The following is a 24,707-nucleotide window of genomic DNA, read 5'->3' as shown; positions in this document are numbered from 1 at the left end:
GTCTGTCTTCTCATCCAGCTGGGCCGGCATTGAATTTGCCCACCCAGCTGTGATGTCATCCCCTGCAGCAAAGGTATGCACAGTAGGCAACCCGCCGTACACAAGGCCAGATACACTGATGCATCTTTCACTATATCAGCCATGGGCAGTGCTGCGCAGCCGACATGCTATGTCTGTGAATGAGGTCATTTATAGACATATATCGAGGTGTACACACCTTTCAACAGGCTCGCTGAATATCGCGCCATTTGCTTGGACAGCCGATATATCGCCTTACTGTCACTTTGCAGGCGGTGTTTGATAAATGTCAGAAACTAATTGGTTGGTACTTTATCTCTCTCCAAGTTTTGTCGGTGTTATCCGGTAAAAGCAGCCAGGAATCACTTGTCTTTCAGTTCTAACGCAGCCGCCTGCTTGAGCGCCAGCCTCTCCTAGCGGCCCAGCCAGCCCCTGACGGCTGCGTGGCTACTACAAGACAAGGGGAAACACTTGACTCGGTGTGTTTTAGGTAAGTACAGAGACCTTTTATAGCCGAAGCTGCCCGCTGATGCCTCATTACAGTCCTTCTGGTGATGGGCAGCTTTTGAACTACAGCAAATGAGGCCAATCAAGATTACTTTCATTTCATTAATTCAAGAGCATACTTATATTTCCACCAGTGCCTCTAATTCCCCTCTGGTCTTGAATTATTCTGTACCGATTATACACAGTCTATTTTTTTCCTAATGGATGCCGGGAGCCTGGCTCAGTGTAAAACCTTTAATGTCGGAGGCTTGGAGCACTGATATAGAAGCCGCGTATGATATGGGAGTTTTGGAGGGAGTAGGCGCACTTAAAACACCGTATAACAAACTACCAGTAGCCATGTGTGCCACCACTACGAGACCGGGACTTTGAGTCAGCATGCATGAGGTCGGCAGCTGAGACGTATTTAGAACTCATGGGTCCCTAGGCACTAGGTTTGGGGCCCCCCTCCCTCAAACTATTAATAGCACTGTATTTTCATTCCTGATTTACATTATGCACACACCGTAATGCACCTTACACATCCTGACACACACCGCAATCCCCCTTACACATTATGCCACACACCGCAATGCCCCTTTCACATTATGCACACACCATGGTGGGTTTGGTGGACTCGCAAGGCTGCAAATTCGCAGCCTTGCAAATCAACCAGAATAATCCCCTATATCACACACCGTAATGCCCATTCTATATGATAACACACACCGTAATGCCCATTTCATATTATACCACACATTTTAATGCACCTTACACATTCTGCCACACACCATAATGCCCCTTACACACTGTGTCATACACCACAATGCCCATTACACATTAGATTACACATCGTAATGCCCATTACATATTACACCGTAATGCACCTCACACATTCTGCATCACACCATAATGCCCCTTACTTATTATTTCACACACACACACACACACACACACACACACACACCGCAATGCCCATTACATATTTTACCACACACCATAATGCCCATTACATATTATACCACACATTGTAACGTACCTTACACATTCTGCTGCACACAATAATGCCCCTTACACATTATGACATACACCACAATGCCCATTACACATTAGATCACACACCATAATTCCTATTACATATTATACCACACACCGTAATGCCCATTACATATTATGCCACACACAGAAATGCCCATTACACATTACGCCACGCAGTGTAATGCTCTTTACACATTATGCCACACACCATAATACCCCTTACGGATGGTGATTCCGTGACTGATAATTACTTTATTCCAGCACTTTCTGCTGTATACATACTGTTCCTTTCTGTTGTACCAATGTTCCTGGCTGATTGCAGTCAGTGGGATGTGTATTTGGCAAATCACCTTTAAAGCACTGTAAAATATAACCAATACCTTACTATAATACCTGTGTGTTTCCACGGTTTGCTGTAATTCCTCCATAACACAAGAATGCAGCGAGTTGTAGAATCAGATAATGGAGGCCTGCGCCCTGCTGTAATCTGAGGTAATGTGATGTCCCAGACGCTCATTGATTATGATAATGCTGCTGTTATTTTCCAACCAAAATTTTAATTGGAAAAATGCAAAATATAGTCTGAGAGCTGGTGTTTTCCCTCAGTAAAAGCTGTGCGCCCCACCGAGGTACCCGCCTAGGGTCACACATCGAAACAGCTACACTGGGGTACTTCATCATAAACTGAGCACGTTAATTTGCTGCATGTGTCATTTTTAATGTCCCGCGTCCCCATTTTCAATGCATAAATGGCACATTAACCATGGACCAAGAGAGTGGTATTTAGTGATAATGGAGTTCTGCAGCACAGCGGAGGAGGGTGCGAAGAGTGGTCTTAAAGGGACAACTTTCCTATGTCCAAAATACAATGTCTGTCCCAGCTTAATGGCAGATGTGCTTTCATGTTGTTGAGGTTCCTGAGAAACTGGTTGTGTTAAGTTACACACTGGGCGATTTATGGCACTGCCGATATCGTTAACGATATCGGCGGTGCCATGGGACCAACAATTATATATATATCTATATAGAAGTAATAGCAGTGGCGGCACTCTCAGGGCTTGTAATAAAGAGGACAGCAGACACAAGTGGGTAATTAACTAAGAATACGAAAAATCGTATTTGTATTCTTAATACGAATCAATACGACTGCATACGGCTGTTTAAGCCGTATGCAAAGTCGTGTTCCGGAGGGGAATTTACAAAGCAGTCAAATTTTGTAACCCTCCGATGGCGTAATGATTCGTATTAGCGGCTGTATATACGAATTTGTACAGGCAGTCTGCACGGATCAGTCAGATCCGTGCAGGCTGCAATGTGTAAAAAAAATTAGAAAAATAGGTATTTTGGTATAGTGTATTTTGGCGGCGCCCATCGCATCGCATACCATAACGCATACGATGGTATGCGATGCAACGCGATATCGTACCCAAATAGGTGCTTAAAATATTAAATGCACCCCCACGCCACCCCCCCACTATAAACGTGAACCCGAAGCGTCCTACGACCTTTTCATACCCCCACTATCCCCGTCGGCGTGGAGTTGAGAATAGCGGGCCCTTTAATGCCCCGCATGCTGGGACTTGTGGTTCTCCAAGTCCCAGCTTGCAGGGGAGGCTTGCTGGGACTCATAGTTCCACAGTATTAAACAGTTAATTCTTTATTTTACACTGAATCAGCCCGGTGACCACTGCACAGGGTCACCAGGGACAGCACCAGGCTTCAGCCTGGTCAAGTAAGTCCTAGAGGGGGGGGCTTTATTGGGGGGGTACCCACTCCCCCAGGAGCCCTGGCCAGGCTGACTGGTTGGTAGGGTGAATGTTTTGGCTTCGGGACCTTATCTAATAAGTGTCCCCTGGCTGTGACATTACCCTGCTGTCTGGTTTGGCCTGGGGCTGGTTCTTAAAATACGGGGGACCCCTATTCATTTTGTCCCCCCTATTTTGGGAACCAGCCCCGGACCTGGGGCTGGTTTAAAAAAATTGGGGAACCCCTATATGCCGGGTTCCCTGATTTTTTATTACCAGCCCGGCTCTTTCAGCCTGGTGCTGGTTACGGCTGTGGGGGGGGCCCCACGCCGTTTTTTTAAATTTATTTATTTTCCTATTGTTTTCACACTGAAGCCTGCACGGATCTGACTGATCCGTGCAGGCTAAAGCCAAATACAACAGGAAAATAAAGTGTATTTTCCTGCCGTATTTGGCCGGCCATTCGCGGCCGTTTTACGCTAATTAGCGGCCGTATTATCAGTACGGCTGCTTAGTAAATCAGGAACCACCATTCTTCTGAATGGTGATTCCTGTCGTATTCTATCGATGGTGTATTCATTCGTATTTGTAAATACAAATACGAATGTCCCATCAATACGAATACGAAAATTCGTATTTTTGGCATAGTAAATGCCAAAAATACGTATACGTACACCCAAAACAGCTCTTTATCAGACATAAATAGAGACTTTTTTTTTTTTTTGGTGGGGGGATAGTTTGAATTTAGCGATTTTGAAAATCACTTAAACTAACATTTTGAAAATTATTTCTAACTTTAAAAAAAATATATATAGAAATAGTTTTGATCTGTCAAAATAGCCTAGGTACTGTATATGTTATTTCCCTGTCAAATGTTATAGAGTTAGGCTGCGGGGAGAAAGTTAAGGCAGCCACCCACTTGTGCGATATGGCTGCTTTTTATGCGATTCAGACGCGGGATACGGTCATTAGGTCGACAAGCATTGGGTCAACACCATAAGGTCGACATGCAGAAAGGTCGACATGGGTCTAGGTCGACATGAAATTAGGTCGACACAAGCATTAGGTCGACAGTCAAACGGTCGACATGGGTTTTTTTCACCGTTTTTTGAGCCGACATGTGCCGACAGATGGTATTTCATGCCGTACCATGGGTATCTGTCCAGGGGTGCCCACATGTGTTCCTTTTCAGTCCACGGGTGCTCGCATGTGTCCCATATCAGTCCAGGGGTGCCCACATGTGTGCCGGATAATACCATGGGTGCCCCCATGTGTCCAGTATCAGTACAGGGGTGCCCGCTTGTGTGCTATATAATACCACGGGTGCCCCCATGTGTCCCGTATCTGTCCAGGGGTGCCCACATGTGTGCCGGATAATACCATGGGTGCCCCCATGTGTCCAGTATCAATACAGGGGTGCCCGCTTGTGTGCTATATAATACCACGGGTGCCCCCATGTGTCCCGTATCTGTCCAGGGGCGCCCACATGTGTTCCTTATCAGTCCATGGGTGCCCGCATGTCTCCCATATCAGTCCAGGGGTGCCCGCATGTGTGCTGTATAATACCATGGGTGCCCCCATGTGTCCCGTATCAGTCCAGGGGTGCCCACATGTGTGCTGTATAATACCATGGGTGCCCCCATGTGTCCCGTATCAGTCCAGGGGTGCCCGCTTGTGTGCTATATAATACCATGGGTGCCCCCATGTGTCCCATATCAGTCCAGGGGTGCCCGCATGTGTGCTGTATAATTCCATGGGTGCCGCCATGTGTCCCGTATCTGTCCAGGGGTGCCCACATGTGTGCCGTATAATACCATGGGTGCCCCCATGTGTCCAGTATCAGTCCAGGGGTGCCCGCTTGTGTGCGATATAATACCATGGGTGCCCCTATGTGTCCCGTATCTGTCCAGGGGTGCCCACATGTGTTCCTTATCAGTCTACGGGTGCCCAGAATGGGTCCCATATCAGTCCAGGGGTGCCCGCATGTGTCCCGTATCAGTCCAGGGGTGCACGCATGTGTGCCGTATAATACCATGGGTGCCCCCATGTGTCCCGTATCAGTCCAGGGGTGCCCGCATGTGTCCCTTATCAGTCCAGGGTTGCCCACATGTGTGCTCTATAATTCCAGGTGTGTCTCCATGTGTCCCGTATCAGTCCAGGGGTGCCCGCATCTGTGCCGTATAATTCCAGGTGTGCCCCCATGTGTCCCGTTGCAGACCAGGGGAGCTGCCCTTTTTTTAATATTTTTTTTTTTTTACTGCAAGGGCTGTTAAGTGTGCTGTATCAGTCCAGGGGTGAGCAAAGTGTGCTGTATAATTAATGGGGTGTTGCTAAGTTCTGCCGTATATTATTCCAGGTGTGCTGCTCTTTTTTTGAATTAAAAGAATAAAAGGTTTTCTACATTTTCTACTGCAGGAATGTCGCCATGTCAGCCGTATAATTCCATGTCTGCCGCCATGTGTGCCATATCAGACCAGGGGTGCCGCCATCTGTGCCGTATAATTCAATGTGTGCTGTAGCAGGTCAGGGGTGCCCGCATGTGTGACGCATAATTTATCCCTATAGATTGTAAGCTTGCAGCAGGGCTCTCCTACCTCCAAGTCTGTCTGTTGTTACCCAGTTTTTTTTATCACTGTTGAGGAAGTCTAGTTACACACACGCCATTTTAGGATAGTATGGCCGCCATTTTGGTTCGCAGAGTTGCGCAAATAAAGTTTCCATACCCGAGTATGTGTGACAAAGTGGACCAGAAGAGTAGCCATACTATCACACATAAATTCATAATAACACACTCACACTAAATGAAATATAGTTAAAGGTTTAGAACGCCACACATAGCTTAGTTAGCCCTACACACATCTGTCTGTATCATGTTTAGTACCGTTCCGTTCCGTTCATTGTGCGAAGTATTCCGGTCATTGCGAATATTTCGCAATATACACGGCTCGATAGTTATGGACATAATCCATATTCCAGAGACAGTTTCTGTTGAAAGTATGTAACAAAGGAATCTGGATGAAACTGGTTCTTATCACTGCTGACGCCGAAACCATCAAACAAAGGACTCTTAAAGTTCACTCCCCTGCACCTAGTCAAACCAGTTGTATCATCTTACCCCCAATCACAGTGGACCTGACATACGATCTCTGACCAATGGAAATGGCCTTTGACCTCCCCCTTCTGACCCTATAAGATAGGCAACCCAGAGCAGTCACAGTCACTTCGGCACATCTACCTTTCCCTGACTTTCCACCGGACTATAGTTCATCCCTGAACGATAGTGAGCTCTGACCGGACTGCGCTTCGCATATTTGATGAGACGGTAACGGTTGCATACACGGTATTTATTCTTATTATATTGTTGGCTGATTGTGTCTTGTATCTGTTTCCTTCCCCCTAGCAGAGCCTGATTATAGTATTTTATTGTTAGTCTATTGTATTACCTGTTAAACCTGTATTTTCTATTCCTGTAACCCCCTTTTGTCCATTAGGGACTTAAATACAACTTTTTTGCGGAGTTCTTATCTCCTTACTTCTATACTGTGGTTTGTGTCTGTTATTCGCATTTAGCGATAAAGGTATATTACGGACACTGTCCTTAAAGGTATATTCGCAGATTAGAGACAAAGTACTGCGAAGGGATCTCTTATTAAGGTATCGGTTCTTGGTGTATAATATACAATAAAGGTACGCTACGCTGCGCTACGTTTTGTTCGCACGTAGTTAGGTATAAAGGGTACTCAGGTTGCGGACTTATTACGTAACCTGCGCTTTTCACTTATTGTCTCTCTGGTCATATTTAATCGCCATTAACAATTGGGGGCATCGTCCGTCCGCTCCACATTCCAGAACTCAGTACCAGGTGTGCGACCCGACCTATACCAGCAAAAGGGTGGAAGTATTATCCATTGCTGGATAGGCCGGGTCCGCGGCGGTGCGGGGTTTGGGAAGTGCTAGCGTTGAACCCGGAGCACAATAAGTGAAAACCACGTGTTTAAAGTATATATTAAGTGTTTAGTAAACTGTACTTCTGCCTGCCACAAGTAGTTTAACGGGGTATAGTGTCTTGAGTTGCTTGTTCATTACAGTATATGTACCACGCGCGATAAGGTTCGCACACGTGGAGTCTGTGTTTATTATAGTACATAGAGGATCCCCTCTGTGCAAAACTATAACTTTCATTGTTAGTTACTGCAAAACCAGGGACTCCGCCACGTGGCGACAAGTCCTGGGCCTTTTACAGTAACGTAAAGCGTCTATTGTGTATTACGCAAGGTGCGCGCGCACGTGCCCATATCGGGAAAGTTTCGCATCTTTGTACGTGATTTACGGATTAAGTGCGGGATTTATTTCGCATCTTGATACGTAACTTTCGGACGGAGTTAAGGGATTTATTCCACATTTAGGCGCAATTACTGCGTATAGCGAAACCCGAGCGCAACCTTGCAAATACACTATAGAACACGTGGGTGGCCGATTCATCGGCGGCCTGTGAACAACGCACGTACACACGTGGCTGTTCATTGGTACTGCACATGCAGCACACATAGGAACTCAAAGGTGAACAGTATTAAACCACTAGCCTTATTTAAAACAGTATAGTAATATACTGTGGATAAGGCGGTGATTTAATAAAGAGAAAATAAGTTTTTTTTTCTTTTTGTTCATTTTCTCATAAGCAAGCAACTCAAGCATTATTTTAATAGATTCCTATAGCGTATTATAAGGGATTTATACCTGCATAAGTATCTAGTGAAAAGCTACCGGCCTGGGAAGATTTTCTGTACAGAAATATTTCAAAAATAAGCATAAGACCAAGGTGTAACTAGCGCCCATTGTGAAACATAACTGAGGCGAACGGGTGTGTGACGGCACGACTCAAGCGCAGTGTAGTCCAGAGTAGGACAGTCCAGTTAGGACCGGGTTCACGTGACGACGTGCCCATAGGAACTGCCCCTTCAGTGGAACTGATTCCGCTAGGAGGGTACAAGAAGATACATCGGAACGCAGTTGTTTCCGATTAGCTACTTTAGAAAAATCCGGTTTCTGGGGGCACAGGAAAACAAGTTTGTTGTGCCCTGGAGAGATTGGCCGCGCCTTGTAGGTCAACTAGAAGTTCGCTGCTAGTTGAGAGCTTGGCGATTGAGTATCATTGCCTCGTAGCCTTCGCACCCGCTTGATTGTGGGACTGTTCTAGGTCGCTGAGAAGTGAGTGGTTGGGGAGCTCTCAGACAAGTAATAACCCACCGGTATCTATTAAGCTGTGAACGTTTATTCCTGTAATTATGGGTAATAACGGGTCACGCTGTGATAACGTGCATGTTAGGGAGGAAGCAAGCCGGCCAAAAGGATCGGCGGCTTTTATTATGTGCAGGAAGCACGGTGAACTCGCAGTTGTTTACCAAAATAAATGGAGAAAAATGACACAAGGCAGCAAGTTAGAATTTCCCAGTGTTGGTAGCTTCGATCCAGAAATCTTATCGGCAGTAAAAGATGAAATATGTCTACTCTCCAATCGTAAGAAGAGAGTGAAGCACATAGATATTCTTAAATTGTGGCAGAAGGAAGGACAGGAACAATGGGGAATCAGAGGTCTGACAATACCAGATGCAATCAGCCACAATAAAAATGCAACCGCTGCCACAATAGAATCAGCTCCCCCACCCCCATATGTGCCGAAGGGGTTAATGACTCATAAGAAAGACATGAGTAATAATGTATCCATTGCTAACTTGTACGCTGTTTTTACCCCCTATAAGCAAGATACAGATCCACAAGGGAGATTCCTGACATCAGCCATCCCTTGCGAAGCTAGCAGAAAGGAGAGAGAGGCTGAGACAGCCCAAGCTGCTGCTGCCATTCTGGTCGAGGAGATGGCTGATGCCAGGAACACGATTGGAGACACAGGTAAGTACACACAACACAACACAGAGATAGTTGCTCCTGGGATGTTGTCCAATGGTGCAGGGGGGATACAGATCCACCCTCTGCACACAGTGGAACCTCCTTGTGGACGGGGAGACGGGGATGAGGTAATGCCTGTAAAGGATAGTGACATGCACAATACATGGACATGATTGGAACGTCATTCAATCATCAAAAATTTCCCTGATCCCAGCAAAGATCTGGCAAAGTGTCAGAAATTTGTAAGGGAGCGAGGAAATTCAGATGAGCCCACCAATAAGGATTGGCGATACATGTTGAGAGCTTGCCTCCCTTCACACATAGATGTCCAGAAGTTCATTCGAGACAGTGGTGTGGAGGGCGATAAGATTTTAACTGAACAGGGCAACCAGGAAAATATACGCCTAATAAATATACAATTGGGTGTATATTTCCCAGCGACAGTTGAAAATACCCTAGGGTTCACCATCACACAGAAAGATGGTGAGTCCACCAGCGGATATTTCAACCGTGCTTTACAGGCGTTGCCAAAACACTCTGGTATCCCCAGCCCCAGGGACAACATACATCTTAAGGGAGGGATTGTCTCTGTGCTGATACAAGGTCTTAGGGAAAATCTGAGAACCAACACAGAAACCATTCACCCCAACTGCAGACAGATGTCAATACACACTTTAAAGAAAACTGCTGTTGATCTGGACAAACGATTTATGACAGAAAGACAAAACCAAATGGTATGTTTCAAATGTGGAAACAAAGGACACATAGCCAGACATTGCAGGGTAAGTAACCATAGGAAACATAACACATATGTAAGTAACTGGGAGACACAATGGGAGAAGACAGGTAGGTCTCAACACATAGCCATAGCCCCACCTAGTAGCCAACGCCGCCCTAAGCATGACACATATATGCAAACAGGGAGTAGGACACACATACACCCCACATCCAGGTAACATAAGACAATATCTGAGGGAGGAGCCTCAGATATGGGTAAGTGGAATAGTTTAAATATAAAGTTTTTTTTTTGCATCAAACCCGTTAACAACATTCCCTCCTGGTCTAGGTTGTGCCAAGCAATTAGTAGCAGCAATTGGGGTAACAGGAAAAATACAGCATTACCCACTGACGAAACCAGCAGATGTTACAAGCGGGCCTCTGCATACCAAACAATCTTTTCTGTTGGCTGCAGCGGCCCCGACTAACCTCCTGGGTAGAGATTTACTATGTCAAATGGGATGTGTCATCTACTGCACCCCTGATGGGGTATTTCTGGACACTCCTAGAAATCTTACACAAGAAGTGCAAGATATGCTGGACAGTCCTCAGAGGCTAATGTTGTATTCCAGGAAAAAAGGTAAGGAAACCTGCGCTAACATCAATGGATGGATACAATTGTGGGTATAACAAAGAAATTTATTGGTAAAATATACAATGAGTCTGGCAGGATGGGGGGTGATCGCAGTTAACGTCACTGTGATCAGGGTAATGTCCAGAGCTCAGGGTACTACCGCTTCACCCAGTGGTGTCTGCGGTCTATTCCCCAGATTGTAAGTGGATGCGGTCCCGCACAAATGTCCAAACATGCACTTCAGTTGTCCGTTGCACAGTGGAGGTGGCGTAAGGGGGGCGGAGATGGAATTCAGCACAAAAGTCTTATAGGTCTTGGCAAGTGCTGCCGTGGCACCAGGGGCTGGCGTCCCTAGCACCCCCGGTGGTGCACTGACACACTTACCTGATACCTTCCGGCTTTTAACCCTGTAGACGTCCCTCGGTGTAGTTCAAACGTACGTCCCGTGTGGATGTGTGCAACATGCGGCGTTGCTGGAAATAGTTGTAGTTCCTTCCGTGTCTCTGCAAACGCCGGTGGTACACACTCCCCGGGGCCGCTGGAAAACGGGCAGCGGGAGTGTTGTGTCGGCGGAAAGACACGCGCTCAAACTCTCAGAGGAGAGGAGACTTTTGTGAGATGTGCTGGTGCAGCTCCAACGCGTATCGACCCGCTGGGTCTTCTTCAGGAAGCAATGATGATCAATTTAATCATCATTGCTTCCTGAAGAAGACCCAGCGGGTCGATACGCGTTGGAGCTGCACCAGCACATCTCACAAAAGTCTCCTCTCCTCTGAGAGTTTGAGCGCGTGTCTTTCCGCCGACACAACACTCCCGCTGCCCGTTTTCCAGCGGCCCCGGGGAGTGTGTACCACCGGCGTTTGCAGAGACACGGAAGGAACTACAACTATTTCCAGCAACGCCGCATGTTGCACACATCCACACGGGACGTACGTTTGAACTACACCGAGGGACGTCTACAGGGTTAAAAGCCGGAAGGTATCAGGTAAGTGTGTCAGTGCACCACCGGGGGTGCTAGGGACGCCAGCCCCTGGTGCCACGGCAGCACTTGCCAAGACCTATAAGACTTTTGTGCTGAATTCCATCTCCGCCCCCCTTACGCCACCTCCACTGTGCAACGGACAACTGAAGTGCATGTTTGGACATTTGTGCGGGACCGCATCCACTTACAATCTGGGGAATAGACCGCAGACACCACTGGGTGAAGCGGTAGTACCCTGAGCTCTGGACATTACCCTGATCACAGTGACGTTAACTGCGATCACCCCCCATCCTGCCAGACTCATTGTATATTTTACCAATAAATTTCTTTGTTATACCCACAATTGTATCCATCCATTGATGTTAGCGCAGGTTTCCTTACCTTTTTTCCTTGCATATCACTAGGAGGGGGCCTCCCTTCATTTGGGTTACCTGCAGCTGCACTAGTACACATAAATCAGAGCGCCAGTCCCACTTTCTTGTTCTAATGTTGTATTCCACTGTTATAGAGTCAAATCCATCTAAGGTAGCTAAAAACTACAGCACAAATACCGAGTTCCCTTTGAACTAAAGATGGGAAGGACACAGGATCAATGGCAACCATAGCTTCAATAGAAACCCTGTTAAAAACAGAAAGTATAGCGCCCCAAAGTACAGCTTCACCATTTGAAATCTGAGGTTGAGCTGGAAAAATACCCAGTGAAATAACAAGGTTCCCAAAAGAGAACTTTTAACTAAATACCCCTAGACACAGCCCATAGTCACAACCACACTGGGAAACAGAAAGAAAGGGAGGGCTTACAAATCAGAACAGGAGTTGAACAGGGTAAGAACCAAATAGTTGAGAGCCAATTCCCCCATAGTGCTAAATCCTGGTGTCATAAAAAAAAAAAGGTAAAAGAAAAATTTCCAGTTGAAAATAAATGTACACATTACTGTCATAAATATTTTCTAGTTTTTGAGTTTTTCTTTCTCTCTTTTTCCAATTTTTTTTCCTTTCCCTACTCTTCTGTTCCAGAAACCCACAAATCATAGAAAAATAGTTCGAAGAATCTGTCGCACTCCCAGCAGAGAAATACAATTGTGAATATGCGGTACCCCGTAAAGCGAGTAGTCACAATATAGATATTTTTCAGTAAATCTTGAACAAAGTCCCAGTAACTTTAAGCATTGCTCCTAATGTTACCCAGGGCAACCACAGCCACCATCTTGTGAAAAGCAGTCCAAGTAATGCACAAAGCATTCCCCTTCTACAAAGAATGAAAAGGGTTGTAAAACGCATTTACATATAAATAGGTACAGTCGCAAAACCCATGTCTTCACAGACAAATGTGGATAGTAAAGAAAAAGAAACAGGCCTGATTACAGCTTTTTGCCATGGGTAAAACTGACACAAGAGATCATGTGACTTAGAATATTAGACCTGCTGAGGGGGCGACAGATATAGTGACGTAAGAAACCTGGTGATGCCAGCCTGACCAATGTCGTACTGCAGTGTACAATTAAACCCTATTATTTGAGCACTTCATACTTGTCTACACAGTGTAGTTGCCATAGCACTACTGGTAAACAAAACTGAGAATGTGGTGTTGGGGTGTTTTTTAACTGTTTATGCTCCTCATATAGTCTGGACATTCCTAAAATTCTGCCTAAACATGTGAAAAATATTCATCAGCCAAGTCCACTAAATGGGAACTTGCATTGATGTTACCAGTAAAACGGGTAATATTGTAATCCCAGCAACACTCCTACCAGGTGTGCCCTCCAAGGCACAAAGGGTGGAGTGGTGCTGAGGTTGCTGGAATGGTGGAGTTTAGGGGGAGCCGAGACGAATATGATTGCATGACATGTTTGAATCAGACCTTTGCAGCATGCCCCCAAAGGGTGGTAACAACCCATTGGAAGAGGAAAATCATTTTTCTTTCCACAACACAGAGAAGGGAAAATTGTACACTGGCTATACCGTAATAGATGGAAAAGGCATAGTAGAGGCTGAACCCATTGGACGTCTCACTCAGCAACAGCAGTCTCATTAGTAGTACTGCGGGCTGAGAGAAAAAACAGCCAATATTCATGCCGACTCCAAGTACGTTTGTTGGGGTAATACAGAAGATCTTAGGCCCTATGGCGCCTCAGATGTTTTGTTTCAGTAACTGGCACTCCAGTGGCGCAAGCGTTGTAAGTTTAAAAGATTTCTGACAGTCACACAGCTGCCGGACAGAGTGGCTGTTATCAAGTGTAAAGCCCACATCTTCGATGAGGATTCAGTGTCACTTGATAATGAACATGCTGGCAAGGCAGCTGGGTGAGCCATGCGCTCTGCGGATAATGTTTGTGTTCCCCCTGTAAATGTCAGTATATTCACATAGAAATACAAGATTTGTGTCCCCTGCAGGAAAAGCAGTCTGGAAGCCGAAGGGATGTGGACAGGAATAGAAAGATGGACAAGGAAAACCAGTGACTCTGAGAACATGCCAAACTGTCAGGACAGAGATAGCCCATGGCCTGACTTGTCTTGACAGGGAAGGTATGTGGAAAAATTAGTCCGAAATTACTAGTGTGCCCACAGACAGGTAAGACGACAGGATCATGCCTTACTTGTCTGGGGGAAAGAAACTGCAACGGCTGTTCCCACAGAGCCATCTCCACATCCCTCCTCCAGCAGGATCCTCTGCAGGTAATACAAAATTGGCTTTGTACAGTCCACTCTAGAAGCATTCTAGTTATTTATTTATTTATTTTTATATATATATATATATATATATATATATATGTTGACGTTTGTGTGTATAGATATGGCAGCCCAGAAGCACCCTTGAGTATGCAAATATATATATGAAAGGTTTAAGTCATGTGTGAATCTTCAGGGACTGATGGTACACCCCATAATCTCTTTTTGTAGTAGTAGAATCACTCTCAGAACTCCACCTCATTGGTCCCCATCGAAACATTGCTTGGCGGGCAGCCACAGGTTATGGTAATCCCACAAGGAGATCCTAGACCACAAATGCAAGTGATGTATCCACACCTGGAAAACTGCAGCAAAAGGACTTTGTTGACACCTGTTGTGAACTGTCATAACCATGAACCAGGAGATGTTGTTGTTGTTTCCCCTGCTTTGCCATATACAGGTTGCTTGATAGACCTTTGGAAAGGACCACCCCAGATCTTGTTGACCAGCACTACCTCAATAACAAAGTCGCAGAGAGAGAGATTCGGGTACGTTCGTCCTACTGCCAAAGGAACAGAAAACCAAAAGGTCCTTACACTCGAGGGCGAAAGAAAGAAATCGCTAAGAGGCACCATTTCGGTAGGACTGGAGAGCAGCTAAGGTCAAGCAACCTGTACAAGCTACAAAAGGGACTGTGACACACCCCACTGGTAACAGGTTGGAAGGATCACTAACAAAATTTTTCCTTTCTCAGTTTTCTCTATTGTTGTGGGTCCTATTCTTGTCTCCCCCCCCCCCACTATCCGTTACCGCCGCCGCACTGCTGCCAGGCATTGGACGGACGATACAGAGTTCTGAGAGTGTGTTACCCGTCCCAGTTTAGGTCAAGGTAGAATCTATAAACTTGACACATTACCCAGGACCGGTTGTTTGATAGTGATAATACCATCATACTTAAAAGCATACCAAAAAGAGAGACAACAAAGAGTTCAAGGGTCTGTTGTCACAAACAATACCTACCAAAGGATGCCATATCTGAAAAACGTGTATATGTTGTAACCACCCCTGTTTTTATTTTTATCCCAAAACTGTACATTATCCTTCGTGACCCTGAGTAGATTGTTCGATAAATGCGGCCCATCGTTTATCCGTGATCCTGGATCGGCCAAGAGCAGATGGTTTACTCCCCTTATATGTTTATTTCATAGATCCCAATTTCTTTGTTAGGATTATGAATTTCTGTATTGTCGTGTAAAATGTTTTGTATTATAACAGTTTTATATTTACTGTTAAAGGGTGGACTGTGGAAGTCTAGTTACACACACGCCATTTTAGGATAGTATGGCCGCCATTTTGGTTCGCAGAGTTGCGCAAATAAAGTTTCCATACCCGAGTATGTGTGACAAAGTGGACCAGAAGAGTAGCCATACTATCACACATAAATTCATAATAACACACTCACACTAAATGAAATATAGTTAAAGGTTTAGAACGCCACACATAGCTTAGTTAGCCCTACACACATCTGTCTGTATCATGTTTAGTACCGTTCCGTTCCGTTCATTGTGCGAAGTATTCCGGTCATTGCGAATATTTCGCAATATACACGGCTCGATAGTTATGGACATAATCCATATTCCAGAGACAGTTTCTGTTGAAAGTATGTAACAAAGGAATCTGGATAAAACTGGTTCTTATCACTGCTGACGCCGAAACCATCAAACAAAGGACTCTTAAAGTTCACTCCCCTGCACCTAGTCAAACCAGTTGTATCATCTTACCCCCAATCACAGTGGACCTGACATACGATCTCTGACCAATGGAAATGGCCTTTGACCTCCCCCTTCTGACCCTATAAGATAGGCAACCCAGAGCAGTCACAGTCACTTCGGCACATCTACCTTTCCCTGACTTTCCACCGGACTATAGTTCATCCCTGAACGATAGTGAGCTCTGACCGGACTGCGCTTCGCATATTTGATGAGACGGTAACGGTTGCATACACGGTATTTATTCTTATTATATTGTTGGCTGATTGTGTCTTGTATCTGTTTCCTTCCCCCTAGCAGAGCCTGATTATAGTATTTTATTGTTAGTCTATTGTATTACCTGTTAAACCTCTATTTTCTATTCCTGTAACCCCCTTTTGTCCATTAGGGACTTAAATACAACCTTTTTGCGGAGTTCTTATCTCCTTACTTCTATACTGTGGTTTGTGTCTGTTATTCGCATTTAGCGATAAAGGTATATTACGGACACTGTCCTTAAAGGTATATTCGCAGATTAGAGACAAAGTACTGCGAAGGGATCTCTTATTAAGATATCGGTTCTTGGTGTATAATATACAATAAAGGTACGCTACGCTGCGCAACGTTTTGTTCGCACGTAGTTAGGTATAAAGGGTACTCAGGTTGCGGACTTATTACGTAACCTGCGCTTTTCACTTATTGTCTCTCTGGTCATATTTAATCGCCATTAACACTGTCTACTATTGTAAAGCGCAACGGAATCTGCTGCGCTATATAAGAAACTGTAAATAAATAAATAAATAATTCCTGGGGTGAACCAAGTGTGTCATATAATTCATGGGTTGCTGCAAAGTCTGCTGTATAATTCATGGGGTGCTGCTAAGTGTGCCGTATCAGTCCAGGGGTGATGCTAATGGCCCCCATACATTAGGCCGACTTGTCCTAGGGACAAGTCGGACCCAATTTACCTGCGAGCCGCCCGGCAGCTCCCCGGGAGGCTCACATACAATTTGGCACTTGATGTGCCATTTTTTACATGGGATAAATCGCATGCGATTTATCCCATGTAAAAAAAAAACCCGGGGAGCTGCAGGGCGGTGAGGAGTAGTGGGGGCGGGCAGCGGTGGTGGGGGCGGGCAGCGGCGGGCAGCGGTGGTGGGGGGGGGCGGCGGGGGCGGTGAGCGCTGCTGACCTGGCCGGGCAGTGTACTTACACATAGCAGCGGGGACGGGACGCGTAGTGGCGGCTATTAGATTTTTAAAATATTTGTCAAATGACCGGCCGCTCTCTGATTGGCCGGAGAGCTCTCAGCCAATCAGAGAGCGGCCGGTCATTTGACAAGTATTTTAAAAATATAATAGCCGCCACTGCGCTGCCCGTCCCCGCTGCTGCTATGTATGAATGGGCAGCCTGTGATTGGCTGAGCGCTCTCTCAGCCAATTGCTGACTGGCTGTGAGAGCGCTCAGCCAATCACAGGCCGCCCATTCATTGTATGGGCTTTTTTTTTTTATTCCATACTGACAGCTCCCGCCGGCTCCCCCTGCCCGGCTCTATGCCGCCTGTGACCCCCGCAGCGCCCCCAGCCCCCCCTGCTCCCTCTACCGCCGCGCCGCCCCACTAGGTCCCAAGTCGGTTGGTCGGACGTGCAGCAGGTCCGACCACCCGACGCAGATCCGATGCGCACGGGACCGCGCATCGGATCTGAGGGGACATCAAAACTAGCCGATTTTGGTCCGATTTCGGCCAGATCCGACTGATCTGGCTGAAATCTGACCAAAATCGGCTAGTGTATGGGGGCCTTAAGTGTGCCGTATCAGTCCAGGGGTGATGCTAAGTGTGCTGTATAATTTATGGGGTACTGAAATTTTTTTATTAAAAGAATAACTCTTTTTACTGCAGGAGTGTCACTATGTGTGCCGTATAATTCCATGTGTGCTGTGTCACGGGCCTAGGGGCGGCACATATTAAGGGCAGCAGCCAGCAGGGAAGTTTTGACAGGGGACGAGCCGCACGGCTCATCATCCCACAGCAGCATGTCATCTCGACGTCAGCGGGTTGCGGTGCTCCCCAAGTGTCGGCCTGGGCTGCAGCATCTTCCCTCACCCCTGTTAGGGTATGTTAAGCGGCTCTTAGCTCCCGATAGTGCTGCCGCTGCTGCCACTGCCAGGATGTCTCAGCCCTCTCCCTGCCCGCATGACTGCTGCGGAGGAGGAGCACGTGTCCGGGCTGCTGGTGCCCGACACCACCGCTATTGTCGCCGCTGCTGCCCGCATATTTCTGCCTTCTCCCTGCCTGCTGGTGACTGCTGTGGAGGAGGAGTGTGGTGTCCGGGCTACCAGTGCCTGCCACCACTGCTATTGCCGCCGCTGCTGCCGCCTGGGTGTCTCAGTCATCTCCCTTCCCGCTGGTGACTGCTGCTGCGGAGAACAAGTGAAAGAGGTAACCCCGGGGAGCAGCCTTCTTGAGCTCCCTCCACTCTGACCTAATTTAAAAATTAAAAAAGGGTCCTCCCTCCGGGTCCAGGGGGCGGCCCAAAAATTTGTGCCTAGGGGCGGCCTGACCCCTAAATCCGTCCCTGATAATACCATGTGTGCCGTCATGTGTGCTGTATCAGGTCAGGGGTGCCACCATCTGTGCCATATAATGCCTGTGGTAAGCCAAGTCTGCTGTATAATTCATGGCATACTTGCCTACTTTTTCATTCTCCTCTCCGGGAGCCTCCCGGCCATGCCGGGAGGGTAGGCAAGCCTGATTCATGGGGTGCTGCCAAGTGTGCTATATTAGTCCAGGGGTGATGCTAAGTGTGCCGTATCAGTCCAGGGGTGATGCTAAATGTGTCATATCAGTCCAAGTCTGCCAAATAATTCCTGGGGTGAGCCAAGTCTACCTTATAATTCATGGGGTGCTGCCAAGTGTGCTATATTAGTCCAGGGGTGATGCTAAGTGTGCCATATCAGTCTAGTGTTTGTGCTGCCCACTTGTGGCCCTTATCATAGTCATCCAGCTACTTCGGTGCAACCTTTTGGCCTAAAAACAATATTGTGAGGTGTTCAGAATAGACTGGAAATGAGTGGAGATGAATGCTATTGAGGTTAATAATAGCTTAGGAGTAAAAAAAAAAACTAAATTCTGTGATTTTAGTGTTTAGAACCCAAAAACCAAAACGTTGAGGGGGTGTTTTGGCAAAACCCAGTAGAACCCAAAACCTGAAGGTAATCAAAACCCAAAACCTAAAATGCGAAAAAGTGGCCGGTGCACATCCCTAATCATCGGCTATCCAAAACACGTGACAGCCGTCAATCTGAGAAATCTGAACTTGCGACAATTTGGCAATAAGAACTGCGTAAATCCGAGCCTGCACATGGAAGAGAGAAATCATTGGCCCAATTTTGTCACCATAATCTTTCACTCTGAGTGTGGACGGACCCAGCAGCCTGTGCAGAGCGTTGTGTACAAGCCACGGACAGGGGAATTATTAATGTGTGTGAACAGGATATGCTTGGCTAATGCTGCACCCTCCAAGGTTAATAAAACCCTAATGTAGTATTATCACGCCACAACCCTGCGACTGATACAAATTGTATCACTGTACCTGGTGGATGTATCGTGTCTGTTCCTTGTAAATAACATTAGAACTGATTAGATTTACAGTGACAAAAACAACATCTTCTCATTTTGTCAACGTGAGAATACAAATTGTGTCTAGTGTGCAATTAACAGCCAAGTCTGAAGAAAAGCAAACGAGCAGAGAAACATGTTGCAGAGGAGTAAACGGATTATTTAAACGCAGGTGTGTGTTTTTATAAACCGCTTTTTCCGTATTACACACCAGAAGCGCTCACACGTTAACGTCAGATAGGCGCCGTATTATTCCCTCTGCTGTGTTTTTTATATTTACTTTGGGTTTTTATGCATCATCATTTTTCTTGTGAACATTGTAACATTTCAAAAAATGGGGGAAATGCAAATCCCAAAGGATCTGCAACATAATGCGCAAAATACTATACTATTACCGGTACAGGACCTGTACTGCACATGCTCTAACGGGTCGTGTGGCATTTGGCGGGGTTTGGCATCAATCCAGCATTATGACAGTGTCCCCAGTTCATATTATGCCACATTGCAGTGCCCCCAGTTCATATTATGGCACACTGTAGTGCTTCCACTTCATACAATGCCACATTACAGTGCCCCCAGTTCATGTTCTGTAACATTAGAATGCCCTCCAGTTCATTTTATACCACATGACAATGAGCAGGAGACTGTTAAACCACATCGGTGCCGGGTTAGGTAGAATAATATGTCAGCTACAAGACACGCAAGAAATTACATCCGTCAGGCAACAGTTACATTACCAGCCGGATCTTACTGTAATGCTATCGTCTCTCTATTTCCAGAAAAACACTCTAGAAAAATTATTTGCATTACGCTGCTTAATATTCAGAAATTTTAGATTATTTGATAATGTTAACATTATGCTTCAGTTTTATCTGGGTCTTTATCAATTGTCACACTCAGGCCTGGTGCACATGGTGAAGCCCCGATCAGTTGGTCCCCTGTTTAAGAGGAAAGAGATCCTACAATTATCACAACACTCTCATGGGCGGATTAACATATATTATCAAAATGTGAGGTTAAAAGGGAAAGTCTGCAACTGGATAAACTGCAGTCACTCGCGCTCGGGACTGGAATGTGACGTGACGGAAGGTCATTCCTGTAATAGGAGTTGGTATTTACATGAAATAAGGGCTGAAATGTGCCCTTTCTGTAACATGGGCGAATGAGTCTGTACCCAGTCTGCTCTGCCGCAACAGAGTTGACAATATTTATTTATTACCAGCTATTTATATAGCGCACACATATTCCGCAGCGCTGTACAGGGAGTATTGGAACATTCACATCAGTCCCTGCCCCAGTGGAGCTTACAATCTATATTCCCTACCACATGTACACACACTCACAGACATTCTAGGGTTAATTTTGTTGGGAGCCAATTAGCCTACCAGTATATTTTTGGATTGTGGGAGGAAACCGGAGTACCCGGAGGAAACCCACACAAGTACGGGGAGAATATACAAACTCCACACAGTTAGAGCCACGGTTGGAATAGAACCCATGACCTCAGTGCTGTGAGGCAGTAATGCTAACCATTACACCGACGGTACACACACGGCATGTATATAATGTATCGCACATACTGTATCTTGCACAAACTATTGTTTTTGTGTCTATGTTGACACAGGTTGACAATGACAGTGCACAAGAGTCCCGTGTCCCCTCGCATGGCGCGCTGCGCTCGGCACACCCACATATGCTCCCTCTATCTATCTATATGCCAGCTAGAATGGTATGAAGTATGAACAAGTCAACATGTGACCACAATATATATATTAGAGATGTGCGGCGGCCACTTTTTCGGGTTTTGGATCTGGATCTCCCTTCGTGTTTTGGATCTGGATTGGTTTTGGCAAAACCACCCTTGCGGGTTTTGGTTTTGGTTTTGGATCTGGATTTATTTGGAAAAATGCTAAAAATTGCTAAAATAATAGTTTTCGGGCCTGTTTTTGCCCCTAAAGTGTTATTTAGCTCAATAACATTAGTTTCCACTCATTTCTAGACAATTTTGATCACTTCACAGCTCACAAAGGCCCTTATTCTGGTTGGTGCGTCAGAGGGAGCAAGGCGGATGGAAGCCGGGAGGAGCGGGGCGTCAGCTGACTTTGTGGCCGGGTGGGGGAGCAGGGGTACTATGGAGCCGGGTCGGGCAATGTGGACGAGCGGAGTGGTCCTTCAGCGGCGGTGAGTATGATCTGGAGCCGGCGGGGGAGCAGGGGGAGGAAGCGGGGCTTTCAGTCGGGCTGAAAGTGTATCATCTTTCATCCCGCGTTGTGTACACACCTAGCGATGATGGCTGAAAAACCAGCCATCATCGCTAGATGTGCTGCTAAAACCAGTCGACGCCCCACCTCGCTGGTGATGATGCCGTCGCTGGGGCATACCAGGCGACTTTCAGGTGAAAATTGCTCAAAACTGCAGTTTTCAGCTGAAAATCGTCTAGTGTGTATGGGCCTTATGGGAGATTTTCATTTCGAAAGACTTTGACAAAATTTCTGATAGATATATCTTTCACCAAAGTAGTGCATACACACTGTGAAATTTTCCCAAGGAGCAAGAGATTTTCAGGAGGCGAAAGACTTTGCTGAAAATCTATCATATAAAAGGATATTTACATAATGGGCTGGGTTTGAATTCCAAGGGTGGGAGCAGCGGCCATTTTATTCAGTGCATTTCTGTTCTTGGGGCCTGATTCAGAGCTGATCATTGGGCTGCATATATTCAGAGCCCAGCATTCAGTTAAATGCCGCCCTGCCCACGGAAATCCCGCCCATGTGCATAGCTACAATTTTATTTGCAGCAGCGCATGTAGGGAGAAATCCATTCACCTGCACCGTTAGGGTGTATACGCTACTTCCATAATAAAACTGTCGTTACCACCTTTATGTTGAAAGATTCTTAGATAGTGGCCCGCTCCTTGCCCCGCCCCTTGCCCTAACTTATCATGGTTTTTTTAACCTTTGCTAAAATTCTATTATTGATTTTGCACACCATAATGACCATTACACAAAATGCCATAGAGCATGATGCCTATTACATATTTTACCACACACCATAATGGTTATTACATATTATGCCACATTAGTGCTGCTTACCTACATATTACTTGGTAGGGGTATCTTGCTCCATGCCAGAGGCTTCATGCTCAATGCCAGTGGCTAAATGCTCAATGCCAGCGGCATCATGCTTGATAACAGGGGGGGAGGGGGGGATTAAAGTGCTCATTGCCATGGGGGAGTTTAAGAGTGGCAGCCAGGCAGCTGGAGCGAGAGCGTTGCGCAGCCATGAGTAAAATAGCAGCTTACCTACTTGTTGGGCCAGCTATGTCTCCTGGCAGTGTGCATACACAGTGCATCTCAAGACCCGTACACCCGGGGCGATTGCAGCCGAAATTGCCAGGGATATGGTCGTTGCATGCTCCTGCAACCAGAAGCTTCCCCCGTTTTCATCAATGATCATCGCTGGCCGCTGTTGAAAATGGGACACTCAGCAATTTAAATACTGTATATCGCTGAGCGACCAATCGCTCCATGTGTACAGAGCTTCACTCTCAGCACAATTCTACATCAGCGGCTGCGGAGAGTGAGTAGATAGTGTTGGCGCCTTTGCCTGTTCCCAGACATTTTATATTCCGAGAACACCAACAATCTGGACTCCGGACACCTGCACCAGCCATGTATACGTTACCGCCATACTAAAATAGACATTGATGGCCAGTGGCGGAGGTAACATATACATAGGTGGCCTCCGCCAGCAGTACATACGTTGCCGCCATAAAAAATATACATTGGTGCCCAGTGGTGCCAGTAATATATACATTGATGGCATGTGTCAGCAATGTATATATATTACTGACTTAAAAACATTGGTGGGCAGCGACTGTGTGTATACTCCATACAGTGGAGCAGAGGGAGTGATGTCAGCTGGGGGCGGGGCGCTCTGTCAGGGGCGTGTAGCCAAGGGGAAGAGGAGACAGTGCTGCGTGCAGGAATGCAGCATGTGAGCCGGGCAGCGTGGGAGCGTGGCGGGGTGAGTATGAGCAGGGGGAGGGAGTGGGTGGTCAGCTGGGCTGAAAGTCTTTCAGCCCGGTTGCTGTACACATATAGGGCCGCATTTATCAAGTAATATTTGCGTCTCAATCCCAGAAAACACATGTTTTCGGGGGATAACCGCAAATATTAAGTAACCCCCTAATGTACCAAAGGGGGACCGCAATAGGAATCTCCGATCTCTGCTGCGACCCCCCCCCCCCCCCTGCAGTTTCTATGGGGGATGCAAAGCTGCCCGATGTATCAACATTAGGAAGCCCGGCATCGCACCCCTGGGCTATCGCCATTCTGATATGACGATAGCCCATTGTAGCCTATGGGTACACATCGCAGATGCGCGCGTGGGGGGGGGGGTCAGGGCATAAGCGCGCATGCGAAGACCCCCCGGCTTCCGGGTCAGGCCTTTGCAGGGAGCCCTGTCCCTGCGCCCTAAACATAGGTAAATACCGGCAGTATTGCGCGATACCGCAATGCGATGTCTGGCAATGTCACCGCGCCGGCATCGCTCTCTAATGATAAATGTGCCCCTTAGTGATGATGGCTGCAAAACATCATCACTAGTCATCATTACTAGTCGGCCGTTGCTGGGGCATACACACTGAGCGACCTTCAGCTGAAAATTGCCTAGTGTGTTTGGGCCTTTACATTTGGGTGTTGTGTGTTCAAACTGAAATCTAAATTGCAGTGTAAGAATAAAGCAGACTGTATTTTCCCTGCACAGAAACAATATAACTCCCCCAAATCTAACTCTCTGTGCAGATTGTACATCTGCCCCACCTGTACTGTATTGTTTTGGCCATTAAAGAAGGTATTTGCTTGTGCAAACTAACCAGAATAAACCCCTGAGTCTTCTGGTAACCAAAGATCTATATTTCTGAAGTAAGGCTTTGGGCCTTATTCAGACTTGGTCACCATTGTGGGAATTCGCAGATGGAGCGATTATTTATTGACTGCACATGTGTACGCATCATAGTGCACATGTGTGAGCCCAAACAGCGATATAAATAGCGTATGGATTGTCATTGCAATCCCCTCACAATCTGACTGACAGGAAGCCCACGTTTGGGAGTGGACATCGGACGTTTCTGGGAGTATCCGAA

This window comes from Crinia signifera, chromosome 11 (assembly GCF_055691185.1).
Source record: "Crinia signifera chromosome 11, ASM5569118v1, whole genome shotgun sequence".
In the NCBI taxonomy this organism is placed as follows: domain Eukaryota; kingdom Metazoa; phylum Chordata; class Amphibia; order Anura; family Myobatrachidae; genus Crinia; species Crinia signifera.
The sequence above is the reverse complement of the archived record's forward strand: the minus strand, read 5'-3'. Positions refer to the sequence as shown.